Source organism: Protopterus annectens, chromosome 2.part1 (assembly GCF_019279795.1).
Source record: "Protopterus annectens isolate FY-2018-M chromosome 2.part1, PAN1.0, whole genome shotgun sequence".
Classification (NCBI taxonomy): domain Eukaryota; kingdom Metazoa; phylum Chordata; order Ceratodontiformes; family Protopteridae; genus Protopterus; species Protopterus annectens.
In genome coordinates this window covers 1,869,809,900-1,869,819,091 of record NC_056729.1, presented here as the reverse complement: position 1 = coordinate 1,869,819,091, position 9,192 = coordinate 1,869,809,900, and positions in this window count along the sequence as shown.

The following is a 9,192-nucleotide window of genomic DNA, read 5'->3' as shown; positions in this document are numbered from 1 at the left end:
ACATATACTATCCCCTGCTATGGCACGTACTTGTTGAATATACCCTACTACTGACGGCGGGTTGTATGGAATTGTTCTGTTTAAAGCCCTCATGTAGCATCCCTTGTGGTGTCTGTGATGTGTACCTTGTGGCCCACTGCTGGACGCACAGTTTCTACAAGCATTAGTATGCTCAGCAAGACATCACTACATAAATACCTTTTCCCACTTTATGCATTGCGGACATGTTTAATTAATGCAAACCAGGCTATACATACAGTAAATAATTAATAAAGAACATGCTATACATAAACTTACATACCAAGTGTTCTACATACCTTGTTATCATTACGGAGTTTTGTCTCTATCTCTCTCACACTGCTTAAACAGGTATTTTGTATGAACATATGGTTTGAATGTCTGGCAAGTCATCCTTATATACGTCAATACCTGTAACATGTGATTTCCTCCCGGCAATTGGTGTTCCTGAGTGACTAATTACTTGCATATCAGCTGTGTAGCTACTCCATTCACCAATTATGCGGCAACAGTGGGGTATAATTTAATTATCCACTTGGACATTCCCCATTTGCCCTACCTTCGGGGAGACTGCCTATATTGTGTTTTGTTATGTGTAATTGCAACTGCTATGCATAGAGACAAGTATACTTTGGATTCATGTCCTCCGTGGATTGTGTGTGACAGCTAGAGTATGTGGTTCCACATGTGGGTGTACCTGTCATCCCAATGTCTGATGACGGACTATTGCAAACAAAACCTATTACATCGCCGTTTGTTCCATTATACAACGGCTGCAGTTTTGCATGGCGCCTTTAATTGTGTCTCTCACAAGATATGTTGATGGTTCTGCAGATGTAATTGACTGACTGGATGTTTGTGCTGTTATTACAGTCTGTATTGCTATAGTTTCTAGTGTGGGGGATGATGGTGGGTGCACATAGCATATACAGGTTTGTGGGGCTTGCATTTCTACATATTCCATATATATGTGTGTGGGCTCCGTCCCTAATTAAAGAGCTATCAGTTAGTAGATTTATGTTACGGGATTGTACATTGGGCCGTTGTTAATTGGTTTCTATATAGTATGCAGGTGAGGTTGATACTTCCATACCTCTGGAATTGCAGTGATATGTAAAGGGATATGTCTAAGTGACAGCTATCCCGTGTATTTCTGTCCCAAATATTTGCAGTCATTGCGGTTGTGATGGTAACAGAACCTCTTTGCCATGGGTTGCCACCTTTTCATATGGACATTGTTGGACACTTGCAGGACACACAGCAGTGTTTACAGGCCAACACATAGCCATGGTCAGTACACAGGTTAGCACGTACTTTTATCCTCTATACATACCTATTGTTGTGGGACTTTGGCTACTTATCATATTGCATGTAACATTTACGTTTCTTACATACAGGCATAACTTTAATGCAACTATTACATTATATATAGGACATATTAATGTCCTACAATCTCGGACATTTGCCCTTTATAATGTTTTATGTCAGGACACACCTGCCCAGGGAGGGGCTGTCCCTCCTACTGTGGGAAAGGTGGTAACCGTATGCCTATGGCTAGCTATACCCACACCTACCGTAATGATCTACCTCCGAGTTGGCACTAACAGACACATGATGCGGACACACACACACATTACAGTCACATGGAGATGCACATGGCACCCACAACACACACATACACAGACTACAGCACTCACAAACACAGTTGAACACAGTACCTACGTGGACCGCAACACCGGCAGCAGTACCTAAATGTCCCTTCATATCATCATACTATTACTCGCGGTTGTACTGTTCCGGTACTGTGTTCTTTCGGTCTTTCAGCCTTGTGGTTACACATGTCGGTATATTACACATTCCATTGTTGGCGGTATCCTATTTATTTGTACCTCCAAGGTGTTATGAATGTCGTTGACCTATCTATATATATTTGCAGATACCGCTGAATCCATATATATCAACATATATCACTCTATCGCCCTTTCTATCTGTATTATATATATGTATATATATATGTGTACATATATATATATATATATATATATATATATATATATATATATATATATATCTGATGGGGAAAGTGACAGGCAAGCTACACCTTTCATTCTGTACTTGTTGGTGTATACTGTTTCCTGGACTCCGCACGTTTGTGTCTGTACCTGTTACATTGCACACCTGCCGTAGGTTAGGGTTACCAGCTGTCCCACTCTGCGAGGGACAGTCCCTCTTTGGGCAGTTGTGTCCTGCAACATATTTGTAAACATGGCAAATGTCCTGAGATTTTAGAACATACTTATTTCCTATAGCTTATGTAATAGTTGCATAAAACAGTTATTCTGTATCTGAACCACCTATATGTTATAGAAACAGAATAAGTAAGTAAACATTACAAGAATGAGCTTTTATCTAGACAAAACAGTGAAGTTCTGATTTTTGTACTGGCCGGGTGTATGTGTTGGCCTGCAGACATCTGACGTATGTCCCACATTGGTCATTTGAAGAGGTGGCAACCCTACCATAGGTACATCTTGGCTAGCAATAGTGTTAGGTGATTCTATACATGATTGCGTGTTCTACTCCTGGCAGTGGTTGTTTTACCCTTCAGAGCAGGCGCTATTAGTACAGGGGTGAATAATGCTGGTTTCACCTGTTCTGGACATCATTGACCATGATCTGCACGATATTCGGTGAAGCTTATCCCTGTTTCGAGCATATGCATATAGTCATATTTACACGTCGCTTACCAGCAGTGGGCAATGCATATTCCCGCTAATGTGTGCTAAACATGATCTGCTGACCTGCATCCGACATGCATTACTCGTGCCTTCGGGATTACGTTACATCCCTTGCAGGACGTGGGACCGGGAACATGCACGACAGTCACTGCATTTAACACATGTACATCTGGGATTTGTACAAGTGTTATGTCGTTTTGTACGTGGAGTATACTACAGCTGTTACTCCATACTGCACACACATGGGTAACTCAGTTAGTTTACATATTGATGAGTCCAGTTAATGGTATGTCCATGTGATGTTTACTGGATGTGCTCCAGCATTGGGTATGTATATCACAGTGAGCCACACACAATACTGTGCTACACCTTCAAACGACCATAGGTGGAGCATGCTGGGGTGATGACTACCTGTCATGGGTACACCCCATGCCTTGACACAACATCCATGATTATATTATGTGGAGCCCCTCATTAACGCAGCAGGGACTCCGTGCTCAGTGTGTGCAGAACAGTGCTTACACACATGTGCTCCCACTATTGCCACTGCTCCTCTAAGCAACAGTTGGTTACTCTATGTTGTGGTGACAGAGGACACTGTTTGCCCCGTTTGGTGTATGGCCTCTGACAATCGGCCGTGTACCTACCGATGTACTTGGGAACCTATACACACAGCACCACCATATGCTGATAGGCTCATGTACAGTTCAGGTGTTGATATTCCGTGTTCCAATAGCTGTTGTGTGTACAATGTTTGAGAGCTGCCTATGTAGGATTCACACAGTGGGCCACCTATACATCACAATTTACAGGTGGTCATGTTTGTGTGCCATCCATTTTACTGTGTGTGTGTGCAGGTGGAGAGGTGTGTCAGTCCGTAGGGGCCTACACTGTCAGAGTATGTGCTATACGTTCCCTCTTTGCCAAGGCGTAGGCATATTGAGCACGCCTCCGTCTGCCTACTGGGGCTGGCACAATGTGTTCGTGGTCTGAATCCCTCTGTGGCTGTAATGGCCTTGGCAATTGTGGTGGGCTATGAGGGCCTTCACCATTTTGTCCCTGCTGCAGCTGTTTCCACAGGATCATATTATGTAGCATGGCACATACTATGACAATGTGGGCACACGTGCCTGGAGAGTACTGCAAGGCTCCACCAGATGTATCCAAGCACCGGAACCATGATTTCAGCATCCCGAACACACGCTCTATGATGATTATGGTTTGTGCGTGTGCCTCATTATGGCGTTCTTGCATGGGTGTGTGTGCATTTCTGATGGGAGTCATCATCCACGGCTCCAGTGCATAGCCAGCATCCCCCACAAGGTGGCCATGTGGGATGTCCCCCCTGACAAATACCTGATACAGCTGTGAGGCATGCCAGATATGGGAGTCATGGTAGCTTCCAAGGCTGCCAGCACACACACCCATGATAATGCCCTGGGCATTGCACACGACCTGGTAGTTGATGGAGTGGAATCCTTGCAGTTTATGTAGTGCCTACCATGCTCACCGGGTGGTGACTTGATTTGTATGTGAGTGCAGTCTATCGCACCCAGTATCTCCGGGTAGTGTGCCACACGGTGGAAGTGATGCATATTGCTGGCTAACTCCTCCTGAGTTCGAAGGAAGTATATATGCTCATTGGCATGTGGTAACATGGCATCCAGGAACTGGTGTAGTACCCTGGATTATATCTCCAGTTGGCCTTTGAAAGGTACCTGTGGCTAGTATTTGCAAGCCTACACATACCTTCATGTCCACTGGGATGGGTTCCCCTCTGTTGTTTCTGGTTCTCAGGCGTGGCTGGCACAGCTCCACTATTTGCTGTAAGATGTCCCTGTCCACCCTGTAACACTCTACTATCTCCAGATCATGTAGCCCCTGGTAGGTTACCCTTGGTCTGAATACTCTTCTCCTCCTCCGGGGCCTGCGGTGATTGTCGGCATCATCCTCCACAACACTGTCAGTCTCTAACACATGCTGATGAATCACAGCTATGGCAGCTCCCAACATGTACATTTTAAAAGTTCCCCGTGTGTTTACACCTATGGTGCAGTGTTTGGGAATGCACAGGTGTGTGTAGGGTGCTGTCACACTTTCTACTATTGTGCTGTGAACACCGATGATGTCATAGGGTGTGTATGTACAATCGTAGCTACAGGGTATCTTATGTGTTTTACTTCCAGAACTACTATTGTGGTACCTTTGGTGTTGAATTACATTTGGCTGCTGTGGATTACCTCTTGACCTTCCCTTTACATTTCTGCACGTTCCACCTACCATTTTCTGGCATGCATCCAGCAGCCTGCTTTCATTTGTACTTTCCTAGACCTGGCATATCTTGCGTAATGTGTGCTATTGCCAGTCTACTGTCGGTTTGCTTTGCTCTGCTATGACAGATCTCCTATCTTTGCAATCCAATGCCTCCCCTCCTTTCTTTGCATTCCAATGCCTCCCCTATCCTGTTTTGCAGGTTTATGCGAGCAGACTTGTCAGCTGCCGTCGATTGGCCGCTGTGAGTTGCTTGGTGTTGATTGCTCATTAGTACTCCAATTACCCTACTTTGGCATTTCCTTCTTTTCTTCCCCTGACCTTCCTGTTTGTGCTATTGTTCGCGGCACGTGCATCCGCTTACTGGTTTCGGGCATGTTTTCATCCCCGTACACATGCGCTTGTGGGCACCATGTGTGCTCTCTGGTAAACGATTCTATACCTTCCTCCCCACCCCTGTCCTGCAGCTTTGCTTAGCAACGGCCAGGCCAGATTTGCATTGCTCCAATGTGCTTACTGCTACGGTGGCACACCCCTCTGCTGATGTCATGTATCTCCTCTGAGCCACTCCTCAGTGTTATAGCGCTGCGCCGTATGGTACAACCTTCATCCGGCGGGACATTTGCGATTCAGTATTATCTGCCTCATTTGCTTGGCATTGACTACTAATTCATAGTTACTGCACCGAACACTGTTGCAGGCCCTTAGCAACCCTTGCACCATGGTTGTGGTGTTCAATGCCTACCATTGTGTATTATGGTGTAAACCTGATTTGTATTACATTGTGATTTTATGACATTTTTCTATAATTTCTTTATGTTCCAGTTTGCGCACACATGCCCTGCGGTTGTACTGTGCGTTACTGTGGACATTACATTAAATGTTGTTTTTTAGGTGTTGTGCATCTTTTCTTATGCCATTGGCTGTGTATTTAGCCATTGGCATATGTTAACTTTGTAATACATGAGTCTGGTCCGATTCCATAGCTCCGATGTTCTGTTTGGGAAAATGTAAACCGTGTTTTTTGGTTTACATTTCCGTTGGCTTACGCTACACCTGCACCACTTCGTGAATCACTATCTGCCTTCATTTGTGCGACACTGCGCATGGGGTGATTAGCATACCTATGCCGAGGGCTGCGCAGTTCTGGCGTATGCCGGTAGTGCACGTGGTATTGGATCGTACCTGAATCACTCAACGGCCATATTTGGCGTTATTCCGCCTACGCTACGCCTGCACCTGGCGCAAGCTTCATGAATCCTGGGGTGTATGTAAAGATGGACTTGGGGTTGGGAATGTGGTGTTATACTAAAAATGGAAAATGAAAAAAAGTAGTATATATTCAGTGGCGGCTGGTGATTTCAAATCAAAGGGGGGGCTGCAGGAGACAGCTGAATGGGTGGGGGCCAATGGGAAGGGGGTGTGGCCAACTATAAAGGGACAGAGCTATGCTCAAAATCACCACAACTGGAGCTTTAATTAAATATGCTGCCCTGGGTGTCAAACCATCACTACGAGACTCCGATTAAGACAAAATGAAGTGTAGAAGAAAAAAATATTTCAATGCATTGGCTACATGACAGCTTACTTAATACCTAGATGGAAACAAAAATGTTGTGAGGCATGAAAAAATAAATTACTTTTTAAATACATTACTGGAATGCCAGTCAAAATCAAGTATATAAAAAACAACAAGCAGCACTTAACTCAATCCACTTCTTGTACTGCAGTTCTAATTATAATTTATATTCAGCTTTGTAAAAGTACCAAGTAACATGTTGAAAGTAGCAATCTCTGTGATACCCCCACTTGAAAAATGTTTCGTATCCAAAAAAGACCTGCTGCCTGACAACTATCTACTATCAACTATACAACTATCTACTTGTTTCATGGGAAAAACATGATCAAAGTAAAAAAAATGAACAGCAAACAAGCTCAAGGTAAATTGCTTAAAGGATTACTGCACAGGTTATGGACCACATGTGATAGATTGGCATTCTGTTTAGTTTATGGGTAAAGCCTGTAAAGATGACTGCAAGTCTCCAACAAATGTAATGAGCTTCTGAAAAGGGTCTATATTAAATAAAGGAATGCTTAAAATGTCGAGTATAACAAGATCGACACAATTTAAGTGAACGCTTATTTAATCAACTGCTCAAATGATCTAAATTAAGAGTTTTGAAAGATTATGTTTGGCCAACATGAAGCATGGTACGTCTGACATAAGTCCGTAACACAATCAAAATAAATGTTAGAACTATACGCGTGTAGATATGTAAGTTTAAAGTAAAGTTACAGGTTGTGCTCACAACTGAAAGTACATATTACGTTACATTTTGCAATTCAGACATATTTGATAGTGATTTATAACACAGTAATTGCGAACATAGTATAAAAGAAGCACACCACATTAGTTAGCTTGGTGGTTTAGATTAGCGTAACATTATGGCTAGCAGAAACTGTTTTTCACCAGGTGTCTTGCAATTCTTCTGATAGTGTAACGCTAAATCTAATGTTCACGATCGAGCACACTTTGGGATAATTTCATGGTTTATTACTACGTAATTTATGTTTAATGTTTTGCACAGTGGATATTTCACGTTTAGGGTGTGTATAGTGGTAGGATAGCTTCTTAGGTAGTAGATAGATTTATAATGTAGGTAGTCACTTTACACGTTTATTTTTGTTTAATGCGTTGTAGTCTTTTACGTCACTAGGGTGAAGGTGTTGGCCAAACAAAATCATTCGATATTTTGATTTTCGGTAATTTTGTGTTTCAGTTAAATAAGTCTTCACTTAAATTGTGTCTATCTTGTCATACTCAACATTTTAAGCATTCATTTATTTAATATAGACCCTCTGAAAATACTGTAATCCTGTCCTTTATTACAAATACTGTCATATGCATTTCAATACCTAAGGCTTATACGTTATCTAGTTATGTAAATATTCTCTGCATGGCAATAACAAAAAGGCTTTTTCAATGTTGGTAATTCTTTAACACTATGCTTATTAAACTTACCTGCATCTTACAAACTCAGACAAGCTTACCTGATGGTCATTAAAGCATTGCTACTTAAATACAGAGCAAAAGGGCACTGCAACAGCATGCTTTTTCTGAATAATAAGAAGCATAAATCAACAGTATAAAAATATGACAGGAAACTAGAACATTTTGCAAAATCAAGGACAGATGAAAAGCCACTGTCGTACTTGTGTCTACCTTGGATGGCGGAATACTCTGCACACTTACACTGCATAACTGCTCCTTGCCTTGCTTGGACACATCCAGAGTCACTACATGGGGGAGTGGGGTGCAACAAGTATGTCATAATTTGAAATGTCTCTGGCTGACGGTGATGGCTCTGACACTCATACCTCTCAACCTCAGAGCAAAAAATCTAAACAAAGCCATACAAAGAAGTGGGACAAAGGCCAAAAACTAAGGGCAATCTTTAAATATTGCTCTTATAAACTTAGAAGGATAATAGAATAGTAGGTCTTGCATTAGTATGAATTTTCTGAAGGGTATGAAGTCTGAAACTCAAATGTCTGTCACTATTTTCTAACTTCAGACTTTATTGATTTGCCACTAACTTGCCAGAAAACCACAATTTTATGAAAAATGGACCAAAAATATGTTGCAAAAATATAAAATTGCCACGCAATACAGCTGGGAACCTGTCCAAGGGACACTTTTTTAATATTAGTACTGTTAACTTGAACAGATGATAACATAAGAGAATCTACATGCATTTCAGAAATAAAAGTGATCTATAACTCTGATCACTACATTTATTTATAATTGTAAACCCTCCACGTTTTCTTCCAAACTTGCTATTTTGCGGAGGGATTATTAGGGGGAGAACAACATTTTGAGCCAAAATCGGGGACAGTTGAGAGGTTTGGATATTCCTAATTCTATAAAGTGATTTATTTGCATGTACCTCTCAACCTCTTAATGCAAAAAATCTGGACAAGGCCATATATATTGAGGGAACATACAAACAGTACTAACAACTTCTCTTATAAACTTAGTTGATAGAATAACAGGTCTTGCTTTAGCATTCATTTTTCTGAAGGTTATGAAGACTGAAACTCAATGTCTGTCATTATTTAGTGACTTCATTCCTAAATTATTTGCCAGAAAACCACAAATTTTATG